At 42.8% G+C, this 24,690-nt stretch overlaps 1 protein-coding gene across 2 annotated transcripts in view; it reads left to right on the forward strand.

Annotated features, from left to right (window-relative positions):
* Positions 1-23,687: 23,687 nt before the first annotated feature.
* Positions 23,688-24,690, forward strand: part of LOC109925518 (protein eva-1 homolog B-like) — a 66,868-nt gene continuing 65,865 nt past the window's right edge. Inside the window, exons 1-2 of one of the 2 annotated variants that reach the window (XM_048613129.1) lie at positions 23,688-23,844; positions 24,078-24,174. The gene's annotated coding sequence lies outside the window, so the exon portion shown is untranslated. The remainder of the gene's footprint in view (positions 23,845-24,077; positions 24,175-24,690) is intronic. The other variant, XM_048613130.1, reaches the window with a different exon arrangement.

Genomic DNA, 24,690 nt, shown 5'->3' on the forward strand with positions numbered 1-24,690 from the left:
TGTCACCCTGTTACACTGCGTACAGATCCGGTCACCCTGTTACACTGTGTACAGATCCGGTCACCCTGTTACACTGTGTATAGATCTGGTCACCCTGTTACACTGTGTACAGATCTGATTTTCCTACTTCACAATGTGCAGTTCTAGTTGCCCTACTCCTGGAAGGATATTATCAAACTAGAAGGAGTGTGGAAAAGATTTACTGGGATGCTACCTGGACTGGGATGTTTGAATTATAAAAGAGGTTAGATCGGCTGGGATTTTTTTCTCTGGAGTGTAGGAGACTGAGGGATGACCTTACACAGGTCTATTAAATCATGAGAGGCAAAGACAAGCCAACAACTTTTCCTCATGTTAGGGAAGTTTAAAACTGGAGGACATAGGTTGAAGGTGAGAGGGGAGAGATACAAAAGGGTCCAGAGGAGCAATTTTTTCTCACATTGGGTGATGAGTGTCTGAAATGGGCTGCTAGAGATAGCGGTGGAGGCGAATATAATTTTGTCATTTAAGAAACATTTGGACAGGTACATGGATGGGGTAGGTATGGAGGGATATGATGCAAATGCAGCCAAACGGGATTAGTTTAATTGTGAAAACTGTGTGGCATAGGCAAGTTGGGCCAAAGGGCCTGTTTCCATGCTGTAGACCTCTATGACTCTATGACTAAATCCCTTGTTGGAAGTTTATTGTATTTTACTTTCTCTGTGTAGAAAGTTGCACTTTTTTCTTTGACGCTCCTGAAAGATTTTATTATAGTCTAGGTATTATATAGGTACCAATTCCTATTGATATCCTGACACACACCAGTGTCTTTCAATCATCCCCCAGGTAGCTACTTTACTACTGCTGTAGTTTGGAACGAGCAATGTTCATACTGGGAAGACATATTGATAAAGTACAGTCTGTTTGATGTGGTATAGCCTTGACTGATGTTACTTCTGTGACATAAATAGCTTGAAAATTCTGAGGGAGATGTAGGTTAGTCCATCATTCAGTCAAAGATGTCCCAGAGTGAAGCTGCCCAAATCTTACTGAAGGGATAATGATGTAATGAATTAAAAAGTCAAAAGGAAACAATGAGCAGTTGTACCTCTCTTAAAACCTCCCCTTGACTGTATCAAGAAATAAAGTCATTATCTCCTGATGTAAATAAATCATCATTCTTATGAGGACTTGCAAAATTTCCATTCACCCCGTAAACTGGTCACTCTCAAACATCCTCAGGAATTAAAAGAATGTGTGTGTCTGTCAATTTTAGTTTCGCTGTAAGATCGAGCTGCTTGTAGCTTGTTCATGTTGCTGCCAACTCACCTACGGCTCTGGCAGTGCCATTGCTTCACACATTAGTTGGCAGCTCCAATTAAAGTGGCTTACATTCAGCAAATTTCTGATTACCATTGATTTTAAAGTTGTTTAGAGCTAATTGCTGTCTCTGTCGGGTGCAACAATAGAAAGATCCCAGGAAATTGCTGAGAGGCCACAGTAATCACAAACCTGTTTCCCTGAAGTTTTAGTTTCGTAAGATGGACTGATGATTTGGATGCACGAGTTTCCAAAGCAAATGTTTGTAAAAAGGGTTTGGAGTTACGTAGGAACCTGTAAGCTGCCTTTCATTGATGTTACAAATTTCTTGAATGGTTCTTAAGCCGCTGGTAAAGACAATGATGGAAAGATATGCCTGTGTTAAGACCTTGCTAAAGGCTAGCTGGGAGAAACAAGGGCATTTTTACACCATTGAATGCTCTTCCAAAAGTGAATTTTAAATCCCACGCCCCACCTGTTTTGAGATTAATACATTGTGATTTCCAATATAAGCTCAGCAGGGATAGAAGTGAATTATAAAGAAGACCCACAGGCCCACATAGCTATTTGTGAGCTTTGCTTGGAAAGAATTGGAGAAGAGTTGCTTAGAAACAAACCAGGCATTTGAAAATTGTGACACAAACAGGACTATGCCAGGCAGTAGATCTACCAGCAATTTACACACAGCTGACTCCCACAAAAACAAAAGTGATAATGACCCGGTCATTTGTTAGTTATAGGATAAGAAGGTTTTTGTTGGAATGGGTAAGAATCCCCAGCTTCAAGCCAGAACGTCTGCGTTCGAGTCCCACTTCAGGACTTGATGGCCACTGAGGGTGTTAGCCAGACAGGTCGATTACCAGATTGTAAATCTTCCCAGTACATCTGATAGCAGATAGGAAGAGCATGAGCTTTTCCTTGTCAGCCATCCTGCAGAAGGTAAACCACAGCAGGACTCTGTCAAGGATACGGTCATACAGCACAGAAAGAGAACCTTCAGTCCAACTCGCCCATGCCGACTTGCTTTCCCAAACTAAACTAGTTCCATTTACCTGCATTTGGCCCATATGCCCCTAACCTTTATTATCTATGTACTAGTCCAAAAGTCTTTCAAATGGTATAACTGTACCTGCATCCACCACTTTCTCTGGCAGCTTGTTCCATACACGGACCATCCTCCATGTGAAAAAAATTGCCCCCTAGGTCTCTTATAAATCTTTCTCCTCTCACCTTAAAATTATGCTCTCTTATTTTGATCTCCCCTACCCTGGGGAAAAGGCTTCTGCTATTCACCTTATCTATGCCCCTCATGATTTTATAAGCCTCTATAAAGCCACCCCTCAGCTCCTAAGCTCCAGGAAAAACAGTTCCAGCCTATCCAGCCTCTCTTTATAACTCAAACCTTCCAGCCCAAATAACATCCTTGTAAAACTTTTCTGAAACCTCTCCAATTTAATAATATCCTTCCTATAGCAGGGAAACCAGAACTGTATGTAGTACTCCAAAAGTGGCCTTATCAACATCCTGGACAACTGCAAATAATGATGGATCTACATACATTAAATGCAAATCTAACCTCTCAGCAACCTCTGAGGTACCTAAAAGGTGAGATTATGGGATAAATAGTGTTTGGAGCACTGAGCAAATCTCCCCTGCTACACTTTGATATTGTACCATGTAACACTACAATCCACCTGAATGGGCAGCTGGGTTAGAGCTGCCATTCTGAACTTTAATGCCCATGGTAAACCATATCATACAGCTGGCATTAAAATAACATTGATTGGAGTTGGTCTGGCAGGCTGTAGGGGTGGTAAGATGGCAGGGGATGTTACTGTGAGGAAAGCCTCATGTCTTAGCATGACAGTGGGATAGCACCAGCAGCAGGAAGCTCAGGGGCATTACTGCCCATTGTGTGCAAGTCGCATCCATTAAGTGCCCAATTCAGGGCCTCCTCCTGCCTCCAGGCCACTGGTGTTGGGGTTGTAACCCTGTGGGCAGGCCACCTCCTCCTTCCTCTCAGGCAGTCCCTCAAGATTGAGGATAACTTACTTATATTCCAGCGATATGGGTTCTGAGTTGACAAAACAGTGCAATGTTAGATCTGCACAGCCTGCAACTGGTGTTAGCGGAGGTGGATGCTTGGGTTTTTATACATTCCTCTTGCTGTTTGAGCTTGTTCCCCTTCTGGGACTGTCAGAGAGAGACTCAGAGCGGTTGGCTCCTTTGTGTATGTTTCTTTACCCAGTTGGGACAGGCATAGAGTTATAGAGTCATAGAGCTCTACAGCATGGAAACAGACACTTCGGTCCGACTCGCTCATGCCAACCATATATCCTAAATATATCTAGTCCCATTTGCCAGCATTTGGCCCATATCCCTCTAAACCCTTCCTATTCATCTACCCATCCAGGTGCCTTTTAAATGTTGTAATTGTACCAGCCTTCACCACTACCTCTGGCAGTTCATTCCATACACACATTACCCTCTGCATGAAAACGTTGCCCCTTAGACCCCTTTGAAATCTTTCCCATCTCACCTTAAACCTATGCCCTCTGGTTTTGGCACTCACACCCCAGGGCAAAGAACTTGGCTATTCACCCTGTCCATGACCCTCATGAATTTATAAACCTCTATAAGGTCACCCCTCAGCCTCTGACACTCCATGGAAAATAGCCCCAGGCTATTCAGCCTCTCCCTAAAGCTCAAAACCTTAAACCTGAGCAACATCCTTTTAAATCTGTTCTGAATCCTTTCAAGTTTCACAACATCCTTCCTATAGCAGGGATCCCCGAACTGCACAACTGCATACTGTATCCCAATAATGGCCTAACCAATGTCCTGCAGAGCCGCAACATGACCTCCTAACTTCTATACTCAATGCACTGACCAATAAAGGCAAGCGTATCAAACACCTTCTTCACCCTCATGTCTACCTGTGAATCCACTTTCAAGGAACTATGAACCTGACTCCAAGGTCTCTTTGTTCAGGAACACTCTCCAGGACCTTACCGTTAAGTGTATAAGTCCTGCCCTGATTTGCCTTTCCAAAATGCAGTACCTCACATTTATCTAAATTAAACTAAAGTCCATCTGCTTGGGCTAGAGGTTCCATGAAACATAGAAAATAGGTGCAGAAGAAGGCCATTCAGCCCTTCGAGCCTGTTCCACCATTCAATATGGCTGATCATGCAATTTCAGTATTCCATTCCCACTTTCTCTCGATATCCCTTTTGATCCCTTAGCCGCAAAGGCCACGTCCGGCTCCCCATTGAATATATCGAATGAACTGGCCCCAACAGCTTCCTGTGGGAGAGAATTCCACTGGTTCATAATTCTCTGAGTGAAGAAATTCTTTCTCATATCAGTCCTGACTGGCTTACTCCTCATTCTTAGACTGTGACCCCTGAGTCTGTGGGTTTGCTACACCTTCCTCAGGGAGAATTGGAGGACATCCACTGCCCTGTTCGAGCCACTTGCCATTCCGAAGCTCAGAGTAGAGACCTTGTATGGGAATCTGGTGTCAGGCACATGTACAATGTGTCCACTCAATATAACTGATTCACAGTAACTACTGCCTCAATAATGGAGCCGCTGGCCTGAGAGAGGACATGCTTTTGCAAGATTTTATGGAGGCATCATTGGTGACACTTCTCAATGTATTGATATGCCTACTACATAGTACATATCATAAAGCATACAGGAGCATCAGTAACGCAGTACACTGCGTCAAGCTCCCTCTGGGTTCCTGGTGGGGGACCCTCAATATTTACAACTGCTCCATTGCCCATGGAAAGTGCCCCTCCACTACCGTCCCCCAGCAAAAATAGTTGCCCCCAATAGCCACTGCACCACGGCTGGAAGATGAACTCCCTCCCCAATCTCAGGAGCTTGCCTGGTCCCAGCATGGGATGGGAGCAAATGTACTTAGTCTTTGTGGGAGGTGCATGATGGCTGGATTGGAGTTGACCATCTGACAGAGCCAATCACTCTGGGAGGCAGTTCACTATCCTTGATTAGCAGTCCCAATCTCTCTATTGGCCACTGGAAGTAAATTGCTGCCCAGACTCATCCTGGCAACAGGACCCTCAGCAATGAGACCACTTACCCTTCCATCAGATTCAGCCCAGAGTTTCAAAAACACAGGAGATGGTGGACAATATCCTCCAATGAACACCAAGAACTTGTATATATCATGATGCCTTTAGCTCAGTAAAACATCAACAGCTGCTTTACAGGGAGTGTGATTGGACATATATATCAACACCAATGTTTTAGCGAAGATCTGTAGCTCATTTTGTGGCTGGAGTAGTTGGTTGGTTCACCGAGCTGACTGGTTTTCGTGCAAACGCTTCGTCTCCCTTCTAGGTGACATCGTCAGTGCGAAACACCACCCAATTCTACAGGCTACCCAAGGTCTACAAACTGGGCATCGCCCTCAGACCTATAGTTTCTCTGCTGGTCACACCGACACACAGGCTAGCCAAAGAGCTACAACATAGAGTGAAACACCTCACCAATGGATCGACTCACTCCGTACACTCCAGACAGGAATTCCTGAATAACATCAGGGACATAAAAATTGACAAGGATGAATTGATGGCCTCCATTGATGTTACAGCACTATTCACCTCTATCGACATGACACTAGCAAAGGACACACTGGCCTCATTGCTAGACAATCCGAAAACACAGATCTCTAATGAAACCACTAACAAGGACAATGTGCTGAAATTACCAGACCCATGCCTTACCGCACACTGCGTTTTCAACGGCCAGGTATATGAATAAATTAATGGGGCACCCAGGGGTTCACCCACCTCAGGGCTCTTATAGCGGAAGCTGTTATGCAAAGACTTGAACACACAGCCCTCTCTCAGACCCAGCCTAAACTATGGGTCAGGTATGTGGACGATACTTTTGTGATCATCAAACGAGCAAAGTTAGAAGAAACACACCACCTTATTAACAGCTTATTCACCAGGATCAGGTTCACCAGAGAAGAGGAAAACAATAATCAACTCCTGTTTCTGGATGTAATGGTGGAACGAACGAACAACGGTGAAGTCCTTACCAGTGTATACAGAAAGACTACACACACAGACCAAATCCTGAATTACAACAGTAACCACCCCAGTGTTCACAAACAAAGCTGTGTCAAGACTCTGTTTAAATGAGCGATAACTCACTGCAACACCCTGGAGCTGCACAAAAACAAAGAGGTACACCTTTACAAAGTCTTCGCAAACAATGGATATCCCAACAGCTTCGTTCCCCGATGCCTGGCAAATAAACAACGCCAAGAAGACACTGTAAACCCAAACACACCGGCCACCCTACCCTGTAGAAGAAACACATCAGAACTGACTATAACACTCCTACAACCTCTTTGAATAAGGATAGCACACAAACCAACAGCCACACTTTGCCATTTACTCTCAAAGACAAAAGACCCCTTACCCACAATGAGCAGAACAAATGTGATATATAAAATACCATGCAGCAACTGCAAGAAGCAATACATAGGACAGACGGGCAGGAAACTCGCCACCAGGATACATGAACACCAACTCGCAGCAAAACGGCATGATCAACTCTCCCTCGCTTCTATTCACTCCGATAAAGAAGGACGTCAGTTTAACTGGGACAACATAACAGTACTGGGACAAGCAAAACAAAGACATGCACGAGAATTCCTGGAGGCCTGGTTTTCAACCACTGGTACCATAAACAAACATGTCGAAATAGACCCCATCTACATACCCCTAATGGAGCAAAACTGGACAGAACTACCCACCATAACAGACATACCATATACATTCAGAGTGGGACAGAATAACAGCGCTCCAACTGAGGCTAGATAAGACTGAAGATGTCACCTAGAAGGGGGATGAAATGTTTGCATGAAAACCAGTCAGCTCGGCAAACCAACCAACAACTCCATATCAACACCAAATAAAGAAGGAGGCACTGGGATGGGTGACATCAAATACATGGCCAAAGAGATAGACACTGAGCAGCATCTAATGGAATGAAGCAGAAGTTGAGTAATAGAGAGGTTCAGAGAGCGAAATCTAGAACTTACAACTGATATGACTGAACTTGTGGCCACCAATGAAAGAGGGAATATGGTATCCAGAAGGGCATATAGTTTGGTTTCTGCCAAAGCCACTCTACTATTTTTATGCTTCTTCAAACAAATGTGCACATTAACTCTGATTCGACTTAATGTTACAGCTCCTTGACTAGTTTAAGAATTAGGGTATGTTCTGAAGTATCTCACAGTTGTAATGTAGAAGAGGAAGAAGCCATTTTGTGGACGGTAACATCTCACAAACAGCAATGTGATAAAGATCAGATAACCTGTTTAATGATCTAGGTAGAAGGATATACATTGGCTGAGTATCTAGTGAGAACTCCTTTGTTCTTCAAAACAGTAGCAGAAGCTTCTTGATTTAGCATCTTGCATGAGATATGGCACCTCTGAAAGTAGAGCACTCTCTCAGCATCACACTGGGAGTGTCAACCTAGATTCATATGCATGGGACAATGAGGAGATGTTGAGGAGATTGGGCTTGTTCTCATTGGAGTTTAGAAGAACTGAAGGTGATCTTATTGAAACATATAAGAATCCTAGGGGACTTGACAGGGTAGACACAGAGAGGTTATTTCCCCTTGTTGGAAAATCTAAGACATAATCTCAGAGTATAGAGTCACCCATTTAAGACAGGAATGAGGAGGATGCTTTTTTTCTGTCGGGGATGGTGAATCTATGGAATTCTTTCCTACAGAGGGCTTTTGAGGCTCTGTTGTTAAGTATATTCAAGGCTGAGATAGACAGATTTTTAATCAGTAAGGGAGTCAAGGGTCATGGGGAAAAGGCAGGAAAGTGGAAGCAAGGATTGTCATTTCAGCTATGATCTCATTGACTGGCGGAGTGGGGGTTAGGGGGGTCTTGCTGGGCCAAATGGCCTACTCCTGTTCCTAAATTTTATGGATGTATCGCATGGGATTTAGATGGACAGAAAGGAAGTAGTGGCATAGTGGTAGTGTCACTGGCCTAGCAACCGCAGGCTGGAGGACCCTACTATTACAGATGGTGAAATTTGAATTGAATAAACAGCTGCAATCTACAAACTAGCCTGATAGTGACTATGCAACCTCAGCCAATTGTTGTAAAAACCCATCTGGTTCACTAATGTCCTTTAGGGGCGGAAATTGCCATCCTTACCTGGTCTGACCCTGCACGTGACTCCAGACCCACAGCAATATGGTTGACTTTTTATAGTGTTCTGGGGAATAGGGACAGGCAAGAAATACCAGCACTGCCCACATCCCACGAATGAATAAAAGCACATCTCTGTGAGAGCCAACGATCCAAGGGAATGGGTTCAGGAAAGAGCATGGATGCTGCTCATGAGGATAATTCTTCACCTGAAACCATGTGGACAAACTGACATTATCGGTCTGGTATAGGAACTGAGCCATCCTGACTGAATAACATTAATCTGGGCCAGAATGAAGTCCCAGACTAGACTCAATGACTAAAATTGATCAGATTTTCTTCCCTTTGCGGACCCAGTTTTTATCTGCTATCTATTGCAGGAGATTGGATGGCTTCCTCTTGGGTTGGGGAGTATCTCTATTATAATGCACCACAAGTTGCAGTTGAGTTCCAAGTCTCTGAGGAATTTATAGACTTGACCAAGGTGGGCTTCAAGAGGCAGTGCATGTAGTTAAAGCTGGACACCATTGAGACCACTCACTCTGTTCAATCTGAAGCAAAGATGTTAAATTTGAATAAGGGAAATCATGAAAGCATGAGACACAAGTTGGTTGAACTGAACTTGGAAAATACATTCAAAGTCATGACTGTACATAGGCAATGGACAATTTTCAAAGAACTATTACAAGGTTCACAGCAGCTATACATCCTTCAATGTACAAAAGGTCCAAAAAGGTCAGTCAACCGTGGCTCACAAAGGAAGTTAGAATTGAATAAGATTAAAAACAAAGAAGCCAGAAATGGTAATAAATCTGATGATTGTGAAGATTTTAGAATACAGCAAAGGAGAACTAAGAAACTGACAAGGAAAGGAAGAAGAGAACTCGAATACACTCTAGCAAAAACATAAAACAGACAATAAAAGCTTCTACAGGCACATAAAAGAGATGCTTAGAAAAATGTTGGTCCATTGAAAGTAGAGTTGGGAGAACCTATGATAGGGAATAGAGAAATTGCAACAAAACTAAATGATTATATTATGCCTGTTTTCAGAACTAGAGATCAAAGTGATTAGGGAGAATGAGGTTTTCAATGAAATTGGAATTAATTAGAAGATCGTACTGGAGAAATTAACAGGGCTGAAAGTTGATAAGTCACTAGGACCTGATTGTTTATACCAAGAATTTTGAAGGAGTTGGCTATAGAGATCGTCAATGTATTGGTAATTCCAAAATTCTATACATTCTAGGATAACTCTTGCATGTTGGAAGCTTGCAAATATCACTCCAATATTTAAGAAAGCAATAAGGGAAAAAACAGTGAACTATAAACTGATTAGCCTTACATCAGTAGTAGGGAAATGCTGGAATCTATTGCAAAGAATGTGATAAATGAACATTTGAATAAAAATTATCTGATTTGGTGTAGTCATCATGGATCTGTAAACGGACAATCATGTTTGACAAATTTGTTGGAGTTTTCAAGGCTGTTACTAACAAAGTTCATAAGGAGAATCAATGGAAGTAGTATATTTAAATTTTCTGAAGGTTTTTTGATTAGGAGGTTGGTTAGCTAGTGAAAACACATGATATAGGAGGCAACATACTGGTGTGGATTAATGATTGGCAAACAGATAGATAACGAAGGGTTAGGGCAGAAATAAATGGGTCGTTCTCATGATGACAGGCTGTGACAAGTGGGGTACTGCAAGGATCAGTACTCAGGCTCCAGCTGTTCATAATATATACCAATGATTTGGCATAGGGACCAAATGTAATATTTCCAAATTTTTTGATGATAGTTGCTAAGCAGGAATGTGTGTCATGAAGAAAATATAAAATGTTTTCAGGGAGGTTTGGACAGGCATAATGATTGGGCAATAACATGGCAAATGGAATATAATATGGAGAAATGTGAGGTTTTCCTCTTTGATGGGAAATTCTTAAAAAGAAAGAGGTTGGAAAGTGTAGATGTGCAAAAAGACTTAGGTGTTCTTGTTGATATGCTACTAAAGGCTAATAGGCAGGTGCAGCAAACTGATAGGAAACAGAATGGAATGTTAACCTTTATCACTATAGGATGGAGTACAGGAGTAGTTAAGTCTTGCTCCATTGGTATAGGAGCTTTGTTAGACTGTATCTGGAATATTATGTATTGTTTTGGTCTCCTTATCTCAGAAAAGATATTATTGCTATACATGGAATGCAACAAAGGTTCATCAGACTTGTTCCCATAATGGCAAGACTGTCCTATGATGAGAGAGTGGGAAAACATGGTTTTTATTCTCTGGATGCCAAAGTATGAGGGATGATTTCATTAAAACCTACAAGATGCTTTAAGGGATATACAGGGTAGACAAAGGTAAGCTGTTTCCCTGTTTGGGGAAACAGGGAGCTCAATTTAACAGAAGGGGGGATGCCATTTAGGACTGAGATGAGGATGAATTGAATACTCAGAGGGCTATGAACCTTTGGAGGTCTCTGCTCCAAAGGGCTGTGGAAGCTTAGTCTTTGAGTATATTTAAAATAGAGTCATAGAGTTGTACAGCACAGAATCAGACCCTTTGGTCCAACTTGCGGATGCCAACCAGATATTCTAAATTAATCCAGTCCTATTTTCCAGCATTTGGCCCCTATCCTTCTAAACCATTCCTATTCATGTATCCATTCAGATGCCTTTTAAATGTTGGATAATAAGGTGTACAGCTGGATGAACACAGCAGGCCAAGCAGCATCAGAGGAGCAGGAAAGCTGGCGTTTCGGATCTGGACCCTTCTTCCAGAAAGAAGGGTCTTCTTCCTCTTCTAGGAAGAAGGGTCCAGACCCGAAACATCAGCTTTCCTGCTCCTCTGATGCTGCTTGGCCTGCTGTGTTCATCCAGCTCTACACCTTGTTATCACAGATTCTCCAGCATCGGCAGTTCCTACTATCTCTGAGTGCCTTTTAAATGTTGTAATTGTACCAGCCTCCACCATCTCCTCTGACCTTTCATTCCATACATGCACCACCATTTGTGTGAAAAAGTCACCCCTTAGGTCCCTTTTAAATCTTTCCCCTCTCACCTTAAACTAATGCTCTCTAGCTTTGGATTCTTCTATCCTGGGAAAAAGACCTTGGCTATTCACCCTATCCATGCCTCGCATGATTTTATAAACCGCTGTATGGTCACCCCTCAGCCTCTGTCACTCCAGGGAAAATAGTCCCAGCCTATTCAGTCTCTCCCGATAGCTCAAAGCCTCCAACCCTGTCAACATCCTTGTAAATCTTTTCTGAACCCTTTCAAGTTTAACAAACATCTTTCTTATAGCAGGGATACCAGAATTGAACACAGTATTCCAAAAGTGGCCTAACCAATGTTCTGTACCGCTGAGCTTGATATATTTTTGATTATCAATGATGTACACGGTTATAGGATATTCTGACCGAAAGGCACCGAATTGTTCAATAAGCCATAAATGGTGTTGCAGGTTTGATGGGCTGAATGGCCTCCTCCTGTTCCTGTGTTCACATGTTGAGTCAGGATCATGGATCTGTGTTGTGTTAAATGGTGTTGTCATGATTCCAGCACCAAACATTTTGTTGTGTCAGGTTAAATGAACCTCACCAACGCAGGCATGGAGTTCTGTGAAGGAAGATGATGAGGAACCTGGCACTTGGACAGTGATGACTCGAGAAAGATCCTTCATTGCTGGCGATACGCAGAATGCAGGCAATTTGATCTTATCAACACTCTCTGCTATCAGTCAGCAATGTCTGAATACAGCATCACATGGCCAAACAAATGCAGCTGTAAAAACATGCTCATGTGACTTTACACATTTTGTTATTCAATGGTCTCAGACTTGTTAATTATAGTGTAGAATGGTGGAAAGGAAGAACATACATACTAGCCCATGCATGAGGAGCAGGATTATCCACTTGGATGCTGGGGCTGTTTTGCCATTGACTGAGATCATGGCTGATCCAATTGCTCTTGTTATGACTGTTTCCTTTGCGAAGGACCCTAATTTGTTACAATCCTGGTTGAGGAGGGATAAACTTGATCTTCTTTAATCAACCGCCTGCCTTACCGGACACAACAAGGTTCCTTTGCAAGGAATTCCTTCCATTATCAATAACTTTTCTCACCTCAAATATATTTGTGTTTTAGAAGGTGTCAATTTGATCAGGCTTTCTTGAATTAGAGTGAGTGAGTCTAGAGATAATAGAACACAGTAAACATACACATGGATTAGAAATCAGAGGTGAGTCTAAAAAGCAAAAGCAAGTAAACAATGTGTGAAACAGTCTTTAGCTTGTTCATGAGGATGGGTACATGAATAGGAAGATATGGGCCAAATGCTGGCCAATGGGACTAGCTTAATTTAGGATATCTATTCGGCATGGACGAGTTGGACCGAAGGGTCTGTTCCTGTGCTTTATATCGCTATGATGAACAGATAGTGAAATGTTGTAGCCATAATAATGGAGGATTCTGGGAGTGCTGGCCTTTTGAAGTTGAGTAGTTGTTTGGAGTTTCTTGTCTCTGCAGTTAGCTGAGAGGAATTTATCACATTTTCTTCATCAGTGACTTGCTGAAAATTTGTTTTCAGCCGAGAGATAAAGGCTTTATTTCCTTTTACCTGCACACACTGGGGTGTGCAATAGCATGCTTCAGCTGTGTTGCTTCACATCACAATCACAGTACGGTGGCTCAGTGGTTAGCACTGCTGCCTCACAGTACCAGGGACCTGGGTTCAATTCCACCCTCGGGTGACTGTCTGTGTGGAGTTTGCACATTCTCCCTGTGTCTGTGCGGGTTTCCTCCAGGTGCTCTGGCTTCCTCCCACAGTCCAAAGATATGCAGTCTAGGTGGATTGCCCATAGTGTTCAGTGATGTGTAAATTAGGTGTGTTATAGGGGGATGGGTCTGGGTGGGATGCCCTGAGGGTCAGTGTGGACTTGTTGGGCCAAAGGGCCTGCTTCCACACTGTAGGGATTCTATGAATTTGGCACTGTAAATGGAGCCACAAACTTGTATACTAGCATGTCATCTTGCTAGCATACAAAGAGATTGCAACTGGTGTTTAAGTCCATTTCTCTGTGTTCCTGGAAAGGTAACATGTAAACATTGATTTCACCCAGAGCTGCCTTTCTTTCAACTCATCCAGTCTGTGGTCTGGGGCACAATCCACAGGAGATCACAGTTCAGTTTTTTGAATGGTATCTCTCCATTTGAAGTGTTGTTGTCTCTTCACACTCTTCAGATGTGACATTCCATGATTCATTGTCAGGAATCATTTAATCCATATAGGGATTTTAGACAGCCAGTGAATTTATTTGCTTAGCAATCGTTTGGCGTGTGTATCCTTCTCTGAAAAACAAAATATTCTCTTTTGAAGTTAACTATATCCATAAATAACTTTCATGACATTGTCACTTATTGCCCCTCAGCTTGTTAAGAATTTATCTACTTCTGTTTTAAAATCATTCCAACAGTTTGCTTGCACCTCCTTTTGAGAAAGTGAATTACAAATAATCATAGCCGTCTGTGGGAAAACATTTCCCTTTCTCTCTGGCTTAATTGGACAACCCCCTTATTTATAAATAGTGACCCATGAAAGGAAACCTCTAGTCCACATCCTATTAGAGTCCTCAGGACCTTTAATGTCTCAATTAAGTCAGCTCTTATTCTTACAATGCTTAGTGGATACAAACCTAGGCTGTCCAACCCTAAAACTCTTACCCTACAGTACACCTTTAGGCCCTATATTCCAAGCCCAGCAATGATGCTGTTATGGTTACCCTTTTAGAAGGTGTGACAGAAACAGTCATCCTCAATCCCTTGGCAATCCCTTGTAGACAAGGATCACTCTCTTCCACTCTCAGGGCGAGTCCATAGGTGGCTGTACAGACCAATATGGCTTCTGAAGGCTCTGTTACACTTGGGGCAGGTGGTGGTCACTGGAAGGGGTGGGTGTTGGTGTGGCAGCGCGCTTTTCTCGCTGTTTACACCCGCTTCTGCTTTTTCCCAACGGCAAGTCTCAAGGTCCCCGATACCTTCCCAGATGCTCTTCCTCCACTTTGGACAGTGTTGGGCCAGTGATTCCCAGGTATCTGTGGAATGGCCGCACTTCACCAGTGAGGCCTAGAGGGTATCACTGAAACACTTCCTCTGTCCACCTAGGGCTCCCCTGCCGTTTCGGAGCTCGGAGTGTATCGTCTCGGTCATGTGGGTGATGTGCCCAGCCCATCACAGCCAATCAAGGCGGGGTCAGTGCCTCGATGCTGGGGACGTTGTCCTGGTCGAGAACACTAGTGTTGGTGTGTCTTTCTTCCCAGCAGATACAGAAGATCTTGCACAGGCAGTGCTGGTATTACTGCTCCTGTGCCTTAAGGTGTCTGCTGTAGACAGAAGCAGTGCAATTAAGGAAACTATGCAATTTCTTTAGAAGGTCAGTGAAATCTGCCACTGTTTCTTTCGGAATGTTTAAAAAACCCTTTAATAAATTGCATCAATTCTAAAGGGGTCAATTGTAATGCCATGACCAATATGGGGGGCTGAAGACACATGACACATTTTCAAGCTTTCTCCAAAAATAGATGTATGCACAATAGCTGTGTATGTTGGTAGCAGCGGTTCTAGACAGTCCTGAAACCCAGACACATATCTGATTAAATAAATACAATCATAACGACTTGTGAAATTCACACCCCTTTTTTTTAAGAATGGACCTTTAACAAAAAGAACAATGACATAGCCGAGATAGTAGGAACTGCAGATGCTGGAGAATCTGTTATAACAAGGTGTAGAGCTGGATGAACACAGGTAGGCCGAAACGTCAGCTTTCCTGCTCCTCTGATGCTGCTTGACCTGCTGTGTTCATCCAGCTCTACATCTTGTTATCTCAATGACATAGCCGCTGTACCTTTCTATTTCACCATGGATAGAAACAGACATTGAAATGCAATGTGTGTTAGATGAATATGAAATGGATCCTACTAACCTTTCATTGTATTGTGATACGACCCCTCATCCAAACACAAAGAACCTGGCTGTCTCAAACTCTCAAGGTGTAAAAAAGCAACATCACAAGATGTTTGTCAATCTGTCTCAACATTTTATTTGGGAAAGGACTTGCACAGGCCAAATGGGTAAAACAGCCAGGTTTGTTGTCTGCTTTTAAGATAACAGTAGAAGGGACATAGAGAGTCCATCTGAATGTTACCAAACCAATTATAACACAGCTATGTATTCAAGGTAATGAACAGTTACACCTCGCAAACAAGAGAAGGATTCTCTCAAACCTATTCCAACTTCAGTTGACCTGAAAATCATCCTTCTGATATTTCAACAAGAAACCTTACAGTTTACTGAAAATCTTCTGCTATTCAAAACTTTCAACCATCCAAATCATCAAATTATCTAGGAAATTACAGACCTGCTCGAAAGGAGACTGAAATAACTACAAATTCCAGTTGCACTCTTTCCTTCCTCATATGTATCTAATCTGTATGTGAGTGTTAGCATGTAAGGGTTGAGTAATTCAGGTAGTGTATTTTTCAACTTCCTGTGCATATACAGGATAACAAGTGGCTTTCTTTATTTTAAAACTTTCAAAATATTTGCTGCCAGAATTATTTACATTGTGTCAAGTCCCATTGAAGGTAAGAAAACACACAGAACCCAAAAACTAAACAGCTTGATCATGGACAATAATAAAGCACATAATTTTTGACGGTGGCAGTAATGTTTAGATAACAAGTAATACATGTGACCTAATGACCTTGACTTGGAATCGGTACAACATGAAGGAAATTAAGACCAGAAGCTCTAAAGCTGGTAGACACAAAGGAGAGCTACAAAGCAGGAGAGATGGAGGCACAGCTGCAAACACCAAGAAGAAACAAACAGAAAGAGAAACTCAGAATTCAAGTCACCAGAAACCAGCAAAGCTCAATGAAAAAGTTAATTTTTCTGTTTGGCAGAAAGAAGGAAATAGAATGGGAGAAGCTCTGCGGGATGTGATGTACAACTGTGTTAAAATAGACTGAACCCTAAAATGTGGTGCATGCAGAGAGATTGTAACAGGGTATTTCATTTCTATGAACGCAATGAGGATTGATGATTGTCCTGCCTAATGTGGTGACTTTGTCAAGTGTTCCTGCTGCTTAAACTGTATCATTGCTATTGCCTGAGTCTTCCTGTCTGGGGAGTTGCTGTATGATACTGATCAGGAAGGAACTAGATTTGATCCCAGTAACACCCTGTTGGCCTGTTATTTCTTCCTCTCTCCAGCACCGACATATTGCTAACCCATCCACCGGTCCACAGTATGTTGGCTATCTTTTCAGTCAAGTCCAAGGACTATCAATTCTAACAAACACCGAGTCTGGTTGTTCATTGCTTTGACTATGTCAAATATTACCTTTATCTTGTTTTTGTTTTCAGCCTGATTCTGGCATTATACACTCAAAAGTCAAACTTGAATTTCCATGAAAACCGAATTATTCAGGGATGCTGTGATTCAGGGACAAAAACAGAAGCTGCTGGAAAAGCTCAGCAGGTCTGGCAGCATCTGTGAAGAAAAAATCAGAGTTAATGTTCCGGTGACCCTTCCTTAGAAGCTGACGGTAGCTAGGAAAATGTCGGTTTGCATGCAGAGGATCGGGTGGGGGAGGGGGTAAGGAGTAAACGATAGGTGGGGATAGAGCCCAAAGAGAGAGAAGAACAGTTGGACAGACAAAGGAGTGGATAATGATCTGGATAGAAAGGTGAATAGCTGTTAATGGGGACTGTTAGTGACTAATAATTGGTGGTGTGTAATGGCAGACTATGTGATAAACAAGGCCGGTATGTGGGGTAGGGGGCAGGGACATGGGAGAGTTTAGGCCCTAAAATTATTGAACTCGATATTGAGTAATAAGGGCTGCAGGGTTCCCAAGTGAAAAATGAGGTGTTGTCCTTTCAGCTTGTGCTGAGCTCGCTGGAGCATAGCAGAAAGCCTGAGACAGAGATGTTGGCCGGGGAACAGGGTGGTGTGCTGAAGTGGCAGGCAACAGGTAGCTCAGGGTCTTTTTTGCAGGCAGAACGTAGATGTTCTGTGAAGTGGTCACCCAGTCTGCGCCATTGTGAGAATCGGGGAAACGAAACATAGACTGGATGGCCGTTTCGCAGAACATCTACGTTCTTCTCCCAAAAAAAACTCTGAGCTTCTAGTTGCCAGCTACATGGTCATGCAAAACTTCATCCAACTGAACTTTAAGAATACCAAAGCCATCATTCTTATGACTAAATGGATCAAAGAGTTTTGCAAGAGAACAGGAGCAGAGTACTGAGTTAAATGATCAACCATGATCATATTGAATGATGGAGTAGGTTCAATGTCATAGTCCTGCTCCAATTGTCTATGTTTCTATGTCTTCAGGTAACATCTCAGATATTGCACCTTTAGCTTTGGACTTTGCCCCATCATCACTCCCAACTGCTCATCCAGGATCAATCAGAGTCTCTAAAACTCTGGTATTCTAATGAACCCAGAGTTCAACTTCAAATTCTACAACCCCCACTGATACCAAATACACCTGTCTCTACCACAATGCCCATTACACCCCTCCATTGCCCTCAAAACTACTACCTATATTCTCTGTCACTCCAGAATTAATTTAACCAATGCTTGACTTGCTAGTTTCCATCTAATACTCTCCATAAACTTTAAATTGTCCCAATCTCTGGTCTTCATAACTTTCCCAATGGCAAACTTTCTTTGTGTATTGCCCCATATTCATTGATCTATACTGTCCCCCTCTGTTCACAATCCATTTAATTCACTACCCTTATTCTCATCGAGTTTCTCTCAGTCTTGCCTCCCCCTATTTCTGTAACCTCCCGCAAACACTCTAGCTCTTTGGTATCCTTCTGATCTTTCTCGCAACACTCACCCTTCACCCAACAATGTGGGTGGCACAGTAGCTCAGTGGTTAATACTGCTGCCTCACAGCACCAGGGACCTGGGCTCGATCCCACTCTTGGGCGACTGTCTGTGTGGACTTTGCACATTCCCCTCCTTTTTGTGTGGGTTTCCTCTGGGTGCTTCTGGTTTCCTCCCACTGTCCAAAGATGTGCAGCTTAGGTGGATTGGCCATGCTAAATTGCCCATAGTGTCCAGAGATGTGAAGTTTAGGTGGATTAGTCACAGGAAATGCAGGGTTACAGGGGCGGGTCTGGGTGGGATGCTCTTCGGATGGTCAGTGTGGATTTGATGGGCTGAATGGCCTATTTCCACACTGTAGGTGTTTTATGAATAATTCTGCAATCCTCAGCTATGTGGTCTCTGCTCTCTAGAAATCATATAGGATCCAGGAGTTTGAAGAGATGGCCTGACTTGCAGTGGTCTCCTGTCACTGCCATTGTTTGCTTGCTCTACAAGGAAATCTAGGCTGTGATGGCCCACTCAGTCAAATGTCCATCAGCCATCATTAAGGAACACTCATGATGAATGAGCCCATTGGCTAAATATTAGTAGCCTCTGGGTTCCCAGAGAGCAACAGAAAACAAGAATTAAGAAAATTGGAGCAGTGTTGCATTTCTGCTTACAAAACGATAGTGATGTCCTGCTCTGATCCAGGATGTGCTGGTCCACAACCCTCTGTGGGAGGAATCGAACTAAGTAAACCTGGTTCTTGCGTTGTGACATTCAGGTCAAATTCCACACAGGAACCCTCAGGGGAGTGGTGCTGGAATGCACTCTTGAAGAATGGATTTGGAAATGACCTGACACCAAATTATTTCTGGGACATTTCCTGTAAGACATAGAGTGGTGGAAGTATAGTCGAAAACCACATCACCGGGTAACTATAAGAGCCATAGAGAAAAGGAAGGTTCATCTGAAATAACCTAGAGAGTGGAATTCTAATGATTAAACTGTAGGAAGTCACTACTGCAGGCTAATAATTCAATGATAGGATCTGGTGGTCCAGTGGTTGTTTCCCTACTTCTAAGCCAGGAGGTCTGGGTCCAAGTCCTACCAGTTCCAGATGTACGTAATAACATTTCTGATGAGGTTGAGATAGAAAGTATCAAATGGTTCATCCTCAACACCTACCAAAAATCTCCATTTTAACTTAATCCCCTCCCTCTTTCCTTACCTTCCCTCACTTTTATTTTATGCTCCTGATGGGTACTTAACTAGCGACATGGGTGATTTTGTTGGTGGAGAAAACAAAGTACAGAATAAAGTAAAATAAAATAAAGATCTGTGGATGCTGGAGAACTGAAACAAAAACAGAAATTGCCGGTAAAACTCAGCAGGTCTGGAAGCATCAATGGGAAGAAAGCAGAATGTTCTGATGAAGGGTCACTGGACTCAAAATGTTATCTCTGCTTTCTCTTCACAGATGCTGCCAGACTTGCTGAGTTTCACCAGCAATTTCTGTTTTTGTAAATAAAAGTGTAACATGGATAGTTTAAAAAAAAGGCTCAATAACAGAAAAAAAACAGGTTAAGGCTCTAGAAAAAAGAAAGAAAAAATGATTCAGTAGTTGGTTTTAATGTACGAACCAAAGGTCTCAAATGGTCTTGATAATACTGTAAACAAAATGATTTTAAGTGGTTTCAATAAGCTATACTGAACAGTAGAGAGTGTGCAGTTCAACTGAGAGGTTTTAAATACCTTTAAATTATCCTTAAAGTTAATGATTTCTTCTCAGTCTGGCAAATTATTGATGCAATTTTGTATTTAGTAATGCCAAACCTACAATTTCAACCCCTACATCAAGGACGAGGAAAGACTAACATTCCTTTTAAAGCTGAACAATTGCAGAGAAACCGAGAAGAGTCCATTCACAGGGCAGCCCCTTTATGTTACTGTACATGCACAGCTGCACCAAAAAATTTAAAGGACTCATCCACCTAAACAAGTGGTTGGAGACATTGGCCGAACTGCAGCTGTCACATGGGAACACCATCACTTTCCAGTTCTGCTCCAAGTCATCCTGACTTGGAAATGTATCGCCATTCCTTCACTGTCGCTGGGTTAAAATCCTGGAATTCCCTCCCTAACAGCACTTTGAGAGTACCTTCCTCACACAGACTACAGGGGTTCAAGGAGGCAGCTCACTAACACCTTCTTAAGGGCAATTAGGGATGGGCAGTAAATACTGTCCCAGCCTGCAACATCAGATCCTTTGAATGACATAGGAGATCCAAATGTTACTAAATTCTTATATGCCTGTAGATTCTATTCAAAGCACATTGTGTTCGATAGTCTGTGCAGTTTCTGACAGTGTGTATGCTTTATGATTTCATGTACAGAGTCTAATTTTGTGCATAGCATTTGATTCTCTCAATGGTGTTGAATATTCCCATTCTAAACCTGATCTCTTTCTTCCTCCTGTGTATGTGTTTGCTTCCATCTCCACCGGGCTATGTTATGAGCTGTAATCTGGATTAGAATTTGCTGTACCTCAACACCATCAATTAGACTTGATTCCTCCAATCTTCAGCTCAAATAGCGTCCATTAAGTAGCTGATAAAGTGTGAGCTGATAGTGTGCGGTCAAGAAGATAACATCTGAGCACTGAGTGAATGCAACCACTGATGTGGTGTCTCCTTAATCAGTAACATGTCAGAATGGGAAAGTACACAGTCGAAAGACTTAAGAGAGGTAATTCAAACAGGTGCTTTCTGATACAGAAAGAAGAATAGAGAGGGAAAAAAAAACATATTCTGGAATGAGAGAGAGAGAGAGATTAGAGAGAGGAAGGAAACATAAGAGAAAAAATGTGTAAAATTTGACATTTTTGAAGATCGCTAATCATTCATATTCTGGAATGAGTTCAAATATGCAAGTTAATTTTCTGTGCCAGAGAGGTTGACTTTTATTAACTAATATTATAATTAACATTTGTTGTATTGTCAAAATGCAGTTATGATTACTATCAATGGCAAACTTGATTCTTTTTTTAAAATCATTAATGGGCATTATTGGCTAGGCTAGAATTTATTGCCTAATCCTAGTTGTCCAGAGGGTAGTTAAATATCAATCAGATATAGCTGGAACTGCAGATGCTGGAGACAGAGTCAATAACAGCATGGAGCTGGAGGAACACAGCAGGGAGGACAGCATCAGAGGAGCAGGAAAGTTGATGTTTCAGGTTTACACCCTTCATGTTTCCTCCAGCTCCACACTGTATTGATTTAAGTGTCAATCACATTGCTGAGGGTTTAGAGTTACATGTAGGCCAGATCAGGTAAGGATGGCATATTTCTTACACAAAAGATTCCTGGTGAACCAGATGGGTTTTTAATGACGGAAGTTGCTGGAAAAGCTCAGCGGATCTGGCAGCATCTGTGAAGAAAAAAATCAGAGTTAACGTTTCGGGTCCGGTCATCCTACCTCAGAACTCAGAACTTCCTCAGACTTGTTCTGAGGAAGGGTCACTGGACCAGAAACATTAACTCTGATTTTTTTCTTCACAGATGCTGCCAGATCTGCTGAGCTTTTCCAGCAACTTCTGTTTGTGTTCCTGATTTACAGCATCTGCAGTTCTTTTGGTTTTTATTTGGGTTTTTAATGACAATGGACAATGGTCACCACTGGCTGGACTTCTTATCAAATTCAAATTTCAACCATCTTCCACGTTGGAATTTGAAGAGTTATCTCCGGAAATATGGCCTGGAGCTCTGGATTACTGGCCCAGTGACATTATTGTAAATCATCACCCTCCCCTTTGGAGGGGGTGAGGGAAGTGACACCTCCAGTATTGGTCAGGTGGGAGTTCCAGAACTGACTCAGGAAAGTAAGGGTGGTGGGTAGCTCAGAGGACAGTTGGTATTGCTTTCATTCATCTGCTGGCCATGTCGTTCTATGTTGGAGTTGGGGGTTTGTCGAAGGATCCTAGATAAAATACTTTGTGAATTCAGCAATTTCGTGATAAACAATGCATGTCAGAGTGCAATGGTGCAACAGGGACTTTTGGATATTTGCATTTAACCTTTTACCTCCCTGACCTGAAGTTACTGCACGCTATCTGCATAATGATAACAAACAGCGATTACTTCGCCACTACTTCATGGTGATCGCAAAAAAACCTGTCAATGGCTTCACATCCTGATTAAATAGCAACATTCTCCTCACTTTCCAGAGCTGAGCTAAGCCAGTGTTTCCTGATTATGTTTAAAACGCTGCTAAAATTTCCTCTGCTGGGCCTCGACACCACCTCATCCACAACAGCATCATTATTCCATTCTGCACGCTAGCATCAGTCTGAGTGAGCACATCCACAGGGATGCCAAAACAGGACACTCATTCGTGTGCTCTGGAGTTTGGAAGTGACTTGAACCTACTATCAGCGGATAGTAGGAACTGCAGATGCTGGAAAATCTGAGATAACAAGGTGTAGAGCTGGATGAACACAGCAGGCCGAGCAGCATCATAGGGCAGGAAAGCTGACGTAGGCCCGAAACGTCAGCCTTCCTGCTCCTATGATGCTGCTTGGCCTGCTGTGTTCATTCAGCTCTACACCTTGTTATCTCAGACTATCTCAGCAGTTTTGGCTCAATTCAAAAATATGTCATGAAGGCTGCATTCAGCTTACAGTACATTTAAGATAATAACTTGTGCTCAATTAAAGATCACTTGGGGAAAACTGCATGAAGGCTTGGCACGGTGGCTCAGTGGTTAGCATTGCTGCCTCACAGTGCCAGGGATGCAGGTTTGATTCCACCCTCGGGTGACTGTCTGTGTGGAATTTGCACATTCTCCCCGTGTCTGCATGGATTTCCTCCCACAGTCCAAAGATGAACGTGGTGGATTGGCTATGCTAAATTGCCGCATAATTTCCAGGGAAATGCAGGGTTACAGGTTGGTGTGGAGTTGATGGTCTGAATGGCCTGCTTCCCACACTGTAGGGAGTCTGTGGTACATATTTGTCTGAACTCAATTGTTCACAGAGAATGCACTTATTTCCATTGCTGTTCATGGTGGATCTATTAACTTTCCTACTCCCTGGGACGTTTTGTAATCTCTTCCTCCTCCTCCCTCCTGCAAAATAACTACAAAATGTTTCTGTGGCTGTGAGTTTAACTAGGCAATATTACACTCAGCGTTGGACCTAAGGAGACGATTAAATGAACCACATTGTGAGCTGCCTTTAGCACAGGGGAATACACCAACCCCTTTGGCAACTATTTCCTGTTGCCGCTGCCTTAATGCTAAACAGATCTCTTTCTTTTCCCTCCGTCCCTAGCCAGAGCTCCTGGCTCTTGTCAACCACTCGCCTCTTTCTCTCCGTCGAGCACCGAAGACAGGGCAAGGAGCCGGGAGAGTTTATATCCTGGTGAGTGGGTCTTTTTATTTGGAGAGGAGTGCTTTCTGTTCTCTTCCTTCTCGAAGTCATGTGCAGTCAACATTCCTCCTTGCAGTCTATGCAATTAGCTAATGGGTGTCTGGGAACATCTGGAAGGAAGTGGTCCCTCTTTCTGAGGGAGACAGAGAGTTTCCTGCAGGCAAACAGCCTGTGAGTATTGAAGAGTTTCTCTCTTTGCTGGACTGGCTCTTTTTTTTTTCCAGCATCCCAGGCAGTCAGCTCACAGCAGGCAGAAGGGCACTGAGACTTTGTCGGGAAGCTCCACGTTTAACGAGCTGCAGACGGTTGAGCATTTTGAAGGTCTGTAAACTGAGATTTTTTTTGATTTCCCTGTAGTTTGTGTGTGTGTGTGTGTGTGTGTGTGTGTGTGTTAACTTTAGAGGGTAGCCGAGGCTCGCGGAAATATCTAATTAGAGTTAGGTGACCGTTCAGAGTTTCAGTGTAACACAGCCAGCGTGCTTTAAAAGGGGGATGGAGAGAGCCCTGAGTTTTTTTTTGGTGGTCAGTAATGTGTTGCTGGGTTCGGTAACGAGCTGAGTGCTCCCCTCTCTCGCTTTGCGGATTAACACTTTCCCGGGAATGCAAGGACAGTTCCTGGTGAAGAGTTACTCAGCCAAAAACAAAACAGAGAAGCTTCTACTCGAGACTGAATAGAGACAGAATGAGGAATTAGAGACTGCATTTAAAAGGCAGAGGGACCTCAGAAACACTGGATTTAAAGGGGCTTGAGAAAGTTACACTGGATTTAAAGGTGGGGGGAGGGTTGAGAAACTGACACTGGATTTAAAGGGGCAGGAGCTCTGGGCAACTGACACT

The sequence above is a fragment of the Rhincodon typus genome, chromosome 27 (assembly GCF_021869965.1).
Source record: "Rhincodon typus isolate 14 chromosome 27, sRhiTyp1.1, whole genome shotgun sequence".
In the NCBI taxonomy this organism is placed as follows: domain Eukaryota; kingdom Metazoa; phylum Chordata; class Chondrichthyes; order Orectolobiformes; family Rhincodontidae; genus Rhincodon; species Rhincodon typus.